The sequence below is a fragment of the Bacillus rossius genome, chromosome 6 (assembly GCF_032445375.1).
Source record: "Bacillus rossius redtenbacheri isolate Brsri chromosome 6, Brsri_v3, whole genome shotgun sequence".
NCBI lineage: Eukaryota > Metazoa > Arthropoda > Insecta > Phasmatodea > Bacillidae > Bacillus > Bacillus rossius.
Window position 1 is genome coordinate 72,432,682 of NC_086334.1, and position 8,478 is coordinate 72,441,159.

General features: G+C 40.6%; 1 long non-coding RNA gene across 1 annotated transcript; it reads right to left on the minus strand.

The window, feature by feature from the left end:
- Positions 1-472: 472 nt before the first annotated feature.
- LOC134533571 (uncharacterized) lies at positions 473-1,333 on the minus strand. The gene is made up of 2 exons (XR_010075337.1): positions 1,087-1,333; positions 473-968 (listed from the first exon to the last, which is right to left on the minus strand). It is a non-coding gene; the product is annotated as an uncharacterized LOC134533571 (long non-coding RNA).
- Positions 1,334-8,478: the final 7,145 nt, after the last annotated feature.

Consider the following 8,478-nt stretch of genomic DNA (forward strand, 5'->3'; position numbering starts at 1 on the left):
ATAAGCTGCATTATAATGCCCAAGTAGATTATTAATTTTTGGTTTTCATTAAAAGAAAAATACCATTTTTGTTTGAGAAAAGATAGTTAATTTTCTTGATTAAGTGATTGATTATTATTGAATGAAAGTTATATATTTATATATTTAAAAGTTTAAAAGGATTTTATACACACTTAATTTTTTTAAAAATAAGATTTGTACCATCAATTTTGGTATTACTGTTCTAATCAGCGATAATAGGATAAAATATATATAGTTTTATTAAAAAATATATAAACATTACTTAGCATTCATTATATTCTACATGATACCACAAAATAAAATTCTAAATGTAAAACTAAAAAACACAGTTTTCCCCGTGTAATACGCTTAAATATTTATAATGCTCCGCCTCGTCACTCTTACCTGATAACTGAGGGGAACAAGTGGATATTTGAGTTCCAGAAGGTAAAACAATGATTTCGTCCAGGCATTGGTTTCTCTGTTTTTATTTTACTTTTGGTTATTGGACATAATATAGAGTTACAACGTGTGATTTAATTAACAGAAAGCGTAAACAACATGGGATTGAGATTACATTAATACAAGAATGGTTACAACAAGAATGGTTACAAGAAAGGGCCGGCCCTTATTAGGTTATTAACATGCGTAGATTTAACAATTTTTAATTACAATCCAGAATAAGTAAGCACATTAAATTATCGTAGTCATGTTCTTAATTGCCGGTCGAAGAAACGTCGTGGCTGGATACTAGTCCGAAAAAGGTTTTAAAATAATTGTAATGCTGGCGTTTCGGTGATCGAGGGATGAAGTTGGGCAGCTGACGAGACGTCAGAGGCCCTGGGCCATTCGTCCCGTGTAGACGTATCTGGTCCTTGGCAAAGCACCGGGTCCGGTGTTCGGTGCCTGGCACTGGTACTCTGGCACGAGTACGACGGTACTTGAATACTGGGGCAGTTTATCCCTGTCTGTGAACAGATCCAAACACATATGTTTAGGTCTGAATCACAGACAGTATGTGAAATAGGCAGAAAATGCCTTCTAGTTACGATGACCGGTGGGTGAGGGATGGTGCTAAAAACTCACCAAACAGGGTGATGTCTTCCAGGGCCTGCCCGCTGGTTGAGGAGACGAGCGCGACGCGAATGATCCATGATTCACAAAAAAAAAAATCTACGATGACTTATACATTACTACTTCAGATATATTTACTTGGACTGACTAAAGCCTAAACACTACTAGGTTGGGAAACATCCCTTGGCTAATCTGATCACATATTCAGAGAAACGGCGAGGCGTCCCGATGAGTCTGGTTCTATGCAGTCAGTCCTGAATCGCGGCGCGCAGTGAAGTAAGTTTGTGGCGGCCGAGACGGAAGGAAGTTCGGGTGGCTTCGGCTCTCGAACCGAAAGGTTCCGAACATTACCGAGGTGCTGTCGAGGAAAGGCAGACTTCGATACCTCGAAGTTGTTGGTACTGCCCGATGTCAGCGCGACCTACTGAGGTGTGGCTGAACTGAGTAGAGATCGACTCGCGCGGGTCAGCTGGTAGTAGCATGGAGGCTTACTGAGAGGACTGAACCAGCGCTCTGGTGGGCTGTGAAGTAACTACAGTACTGGTTCCTGCGGGACACGTCAGAGGGCAGGCGCTCCGCGGGCGTTCAAACACTCAGGGGAAGAGATTCGCAAAACTGCCGCTAGATGGCATAAGCACGCACTTCATGTGCTGCAGTCGTGGCCTTGGGGAGAGATGGCGCCTGGCCGGGGTTACCGGCCGGTCAAAGGCCCGGGGCGGTGTTCCCAGGACAACCTCGAGAGGGGCGAGGGGTTAAAACTGTGCCAGTGGGAAGGCTGGTCTACAAGACCCGGACGCGTGACTATACTTTGGCGAAGATGATTCGCGAACATGCCAAGAAGTGCTGGCATGAGCCGAACTCTAAGAACTGCCCGGTCTTGAGAGTTTGCAGATCATAGCAGTCTCGTCACGAATCGGGGACGAAGTACAGCAGACGTCCGTGTGCCAAGGCGGGAATAATGAGATCGTGCTCTTGGCTCATTGATAAGGAGCTGCTGGGAAAATTAGGGGAGACGAGTATGACAAAGGTTGAATGGGAGTGAACATGAGAAGTAACAAGTGTAAGTTAATACGGCAGAAGAAAGATTGGAGACATTATTTAAGTTAAAAAAATAATTCAAATTTGAAATTGTGCTAAAAATAATAGTTGGCGGCACAATAATTAGTGCATTTTTCTGAAGTAGAGATTTTATCTTTAGGGGTTTTTATCTTTTAACTAAATGTAGGTGGTATCAGGAAAATATTTACAAAACCTTTAAAATCACGAAACATTAATATTAATATTGTAACATGAGGTAATGTTAGTCTTAATAATGTGAATAAATAAAAAAGAAAAATGAGTAAAAATGAATAAACAATTTTTGTAGTTTTGTATTAAAAAAGTACATCCCTGAAAGTTTCAGAAAGAATGATCTGACCAGCTTTAAGGTTTTGCTTACACCTCTGTCAAATGATACAACAGCACGTTCCAAAATCTTTAGAAAAAACAGTCAGAAACATAAAGAGGATTGGTATTTGGTTGTTTAAAATAATTGTAAAATATCAAGTGAAACTTTACAAAATAAATGTTAAACACAGCAAAATTTTTACTTTAGTACAAAAGGTGTACCAATTAAATGTTGTGCTCAATTTAAATTTATTTCTGATTACCTCGTCTCCAGCACATTCTTTTAAAAGTAATTTCATCATCATTAATTATATAAGTCTGCAAAAATATATATGACTAAATACATGTTGTTATACTTACATAAAATAACAAACATGGTTGTAAAAAAATCCCTGAAATTTACTAAAACCACTTAACCTAACAGCACATTCTAACAGCCATGACAAAGACAGCAGCAAGGTGCATCAAGACTAACTCACCTTCCTCTTGGAGCGAATGGACTCAAGCTGGCGCTGAGTAAGTTCTCCAATGGAGCGGGACCCCCAGAGCTCGAGCCCCATCGCCGTGTAGCAGGCCAGCATTGTGCAGATGGGCACCACATATGTCACCAGGAAGAACACCACATTGTACCTGCGGCAACACAGCACTCACTGCCCTCTCCAATCCATGTGATCTCCGAATGAATAATACCTATCGCTGTGCGGCATACTTGCTTGATGTGGATGGGCACCACTACCGCCACAGGAATAACAAAATATTTTACTTTCATTAACACGACACTTACCTACGTGCCCTCTCCAGTCTAGCTGCTTACCTCATGACAAAATACCCATCGCCATGTTTGGTAAGCATGGTGCAGATGGGCACTTCATACATAATAAGAACCACATTGTACCAGGAGAAACATGACATAAATGTCACCTCACCAATCCAGCTGCTTAAATCATGACAAATCCCATTGCTATATAGCATATGGGAACCTCATACATAAGAAGGAATAAAACCATCTTGTACCTGCAGAAACACAACACACATGTCACCACCTCAGTCTTGACCTTGAACTGTGACCTTGACCTTGGATCCACTAACTTGGATCCCCCATATTTAAATCGAGCGCCCCACTTACTAATGCTGCACATTTCTTTGCGTCTGCCATCTTGGTTGTGTAAAATGTCATCGTTGCACTTTTCGTTATGGCCACCAACTTGGATTATAGAACGTTTTAATTTTTCTTGTGGTCACCTTATTGAATTCTAATATGTCCGCCATCTTGGATTTGATTTCACAGCCTTTTTTCGATTGTGACATTTCCGCCATCTTGTTTTCGTATTTTGTAGGCCGCCATCTTGAATGACGACACATCCACCATCTTGGATTTTTCTGTTCTACTGGAGGCCGCCATCTTGGATACCGACGTATTTGTTTCTGCTGTTTACTCCTAGACTAGAGAGCGCCAGCATCGCTCTGTATCATCACAGGTCGATGTTCCACTACCTACCAGAGCTTTTACTGTCCTTATCGCCAAGTTTAATTTAATTTTTTTACAAAATACATTTGAATTGCGGTGATTTGAACCATTGCAGCTCTGTCCACTAGGATGGAAACCATACGCCTTTAACCGCATGGCCATCAAAACATTTACCAGACCGAGAATTAAATAAGGTACCGTATATAAAAAGAAAACTCATATTCGGACTTAAATTTTTTTTTAATTTGAAGGAATAATAGCATCACTTGTTCGAGACAGAAGCGCCATATTGTTTTCAGTACTCACTTGTTTTCAGGAGCGCTAGTTAACACACATGTCGTCTGCTAGAGAGTGCTACAGCGATCTTGTTTTTAATACATGTTACTAGGAGCGTTAGTGTCACGTAGTACACATGCCATCTGGTAGAGTGTGTTGCCGTATAATAGTTTAGTTTTTGTCCGCTACAGTGTAGTAATTATTTATCATTACTGTGGAATCCACTATATTAAAAATTTGTATGTCGTCTTGTAAATTCGTAAATATTTAGCTAGAAATTCGAGAAATATTACAAAATTAATTAAATAAATTTACAATTAATATACGATTTGATTCGGTTAGTTCCTGTCCTTGGTTCAATCCCTGGGTGATGCAAAAATATTTAATTCTATGTAAAATTACTTATTTAATAAATCATGTTCAAAATCCTAAAAGTGGCTTTAGTTCCTCATAAAGCCTCCTCCAGTAAGCCATTATGACCACCATTTTGAAAATTCATAATGATTAACCTATAATTTTTTTAAAAATTACACAATTTATTAAAAAAATTACTTATTAAAATAATGATTGACGCGAATCGTCTGCTAGAGTGCGTTAACACCATGTTAGTCTAATTTTTATCCACTAGACCCTTGACCTTGACTGTTGGCATTGATCTTGACCTTCTAACTTGGTCTTGAATGTTGATCTTGATATTTAACCTTGCCCTTGGCATTTGACCTTGAACTTTACCCTCGACTTGAACTTTGACCTCGATCTTTAACTTTGATTATGACCTTGAACTTTGACCTTGCCATTTTACCATTGACCTTGAACTTTTACCGTGACTAAAACATTGGATCATGGCATTTGACTTTGGCATTTGACCTTGGCCTTGACAATTGACCTTGACCTTGGCCCTGGTGACCATCTTAGATCCACTATCTTGTTTTCAGTACTCGTTACCAGGAGCACTAGTTAACACACGTCGCTTGCTAGAGGACATTGCTGCCATCTTGTTTTCAATACTTGTTACTAGGAGTGATAGTTCCACGTAGTACACATGTCACCTGCTAAAGTGTGTTGCCATCATATTAGTTTGATTATTAGCCACTAGTGTGCAGTATTATTTATTAACATACAGTTATCTCTCACCGTATCCGCCATATTAACAATTGGACGACATATTAGAAATTCGAAATTATTGACTATAAATTCGGGAAAAATTACAAAATTAATAAAAGAAACTCTTATTAAAATAATGATTGATTCGATCTATATCTGTCCACGGTTCTATCCTTGATTGATGGAAAACCATATTATTTCAGGTAAATGCATACTAATCTAATTAAAACTATCATAAAGGTTATAGGTTCAAGAAATAAATAAACACAAATTCAAATAAAAATATTACATAAATTCTAAAAATACAGACAAGTAAAATACTAGCGTTTCTAGATTTCTAGAGTATTCTTAGAAGGCGAAGCAAGTCCTTTGCATGCCTTGACATGTGTTTTCGAGTCAGTTATACATAACAGTTTATTAACCAGGCATGTCTATTCAGTAGAAAGGCACGTAATAGGCAACCAGGCAAATCCAGTCGGTAGGTAGGCACATTCAGTCGGTGGTTAGGCACATTCAATCGGTGGTTAGGCACATTCACTCTGTGGCCAGGCATGTATTTGACGGTCAGGCATGTCCAGTAGGTGGCAAGGCGTGTCCAGTCGTTGGCCAGGCATGTATATTCTGTGGTCAGACACATATTTAGCGTACAGCCATATTCATGGTGTTGGCTAGACATGTCCAAATGGTTAGGCACTTACAGATGGAGGTCAGGCTATCAAGATCAGTTAGTAGTCAGGCACATCCAGACAATGGCCAAGCACATCAAGAAGTTGTTGGCTAAACACCACCAGTCTGTGACCAGACACATTTGTTCAATGGCCAGGAAAGCACACCCAGTAGGTGTCAAATACGTATCCAGTTAGTATTTAAGCATTTATATTGAAGAATGGCCAGATTCTTCTAGTCCGTTCTCACCTCTCCTCCCTTCCTTCCCCTCCCGGGCATGGTTCGCCCCCCCCCCTTCTTACAGTCCATTATTGCTTCTCCTCCCTTCCTTCCCCTCCTTTGCTAGCTACGCCCCTCCCCTTTCTTCCTATCCCCTTTCCCACCCTCCTTCCTCCTCCTCACCCGATCTTCCAGATCGTTCCGGCCTTCTAAATCTTCCTTGCCACCCCTTCCCCCTTCTCTCTTCCCCTCGCCCGACCAATTGTTTACCGTTTGTGAGCCGGCCGCGTCACTCGTCTGTCAACCGGCAGCGGTCCTGGTTCCCGTCGCCCATGTGTCTGGTAAAGCGTATTTGCAGGCGTGCTCGGCCATGCCCATTTCAGACTTACTTATGTCTCTTCCACTCCAGGCGCTGGCGCCTGTTGTCGGGCCTTGTTATTGCCTTTGACTTTAATGTTCGCTTTTGCTTGTCATGCCCACTTGTTTTGCGCTGTTCGCCCTGCGACCGAGCCTGCCGTGATTAGTTATTGATTCTATGCCACTCATTGGTTGCATGATTCAGGCCTTCTGCCCTTTTTGATTTGCCATCTCGTTTTTTTCTGGATTGTTACCACGCCTTACCAGGTCCACAGGGGCTACTCATATTTATGATTTTGTCTTTTATAATTTAAATGTTAAATTTTTATTGATTTTACGACCTGTTATACTTGTTTGTACTAATGTTATGTAAATCAATATTCTGATGTATGATAAATGTGCCATTTCAGTATTAACTAATGTAACAAGTTATCAAATGTATTAATAAATGTTGTTCACAATATGCAAATGGATTTCTGCACTATTTATTTATTTGTTCTCCTTTTTTTTGTATTAATTGTGTCTTGTGACGTTTGAGGCAGTCAGGGGGGTGACTCTTTCCCCACCTGGTTCAATATTAAGTAACCCGGCACGTAATCGGCGTCCAGCTCCATTGAGTTTGTGGTCGTAATGACCAGTTATCAGCTAGGCATGTCCAGTCAGCAACATGGCACGTCCAGTTGGTAGCCAGGCACGAACAGTTGGTAGCCAGGCACATCCAGTAGGTAGTCAAACACATACAATCACTAGTCAAGAAGTATTATTTCGTCGATACTCGACGAACAGTTTAAACAGTTTTATGTACAAAGTCATACGCATAGGCCAACCGTCTTCGAACCAAGAGGTTTCATTCACCGTAATGACACCATCATTTTAAAAAGTTCATGTTCAATGTCACGCCAATATACCAGTCGTCTCTGGACCATGAAGCAAATCATTCCCTGAGTACAAACTTATCTATGCTCATTAATCGACGAAATTGAAGCAGTTAATAACAAGAGAACATTAGTAGAAAAAGGAAGAACCTTAAAAAAGCAAACACAATAAAAAAGGAAGCACAAATGGACGAAAATTCGATGTGGTGTGATACAATCTCGTTACAGGAATACGATCTTCAACACCTCGAAATCTAAAATTGCTCCAACTACTCTACGTGCTATAATTGATTCAACTGCTCCAATTGGTTCAAGTGCTCCAACATTCATTTGGTTCCAACACTCATTTTTCTCTAACTGTCTTTGGCTCCAACAGACATTAACTCCAACAGTGTTTTGGCTCCAACGCTAATTGGCTCCAACAGTCATTGGCTCCAACAGTTAATTGGGTCAAAAGTATTTGGCTCCAAATATTCGTAGGCCTAGCTGCTATTTGGCTACAAGACTAGGAGGCTACGTAGCTACGAGACTACATAGCAAGGAAAAAAAAACATATTGTACCTTTCACCAATGTCACTACCTCAGTCTAGATGCTCACCCGAAGGAAAAAAACCCCGCAATGTAGCAGGTTAACGCGATGAATGTTACCAGGAAGAACATAGCATAGTACCTGCAGCAACGCAATACTCACGAGATCTTTCCAAAAATAACTTCTCATGTCATGACAAAGAACCATCTCTGTGTAGCAGGCAACCATATTGAGATGTAAACTGAAATCCAAAGCCATATGTTTTCAGTTCTACTGACGCCTACACTAACACATCACATCACTCTAGGTTTATTTAGTCTCCCAGATAAACCATGATATTTTGGCAGCCTATATATCCTCAAATAGCTGTCCGGGCTAGTACTCGAGCTGTATCGCCACTCACTGGGTACGATTTTCACCGGGCAGTCGTCCAAGCACGCTACGAGCGATTGGAGAACCATTGTCAAATGTGAGTCTGACACCAATTTGATCCTGGGCTGACAAAAAAACCTGAGTGGGGACAG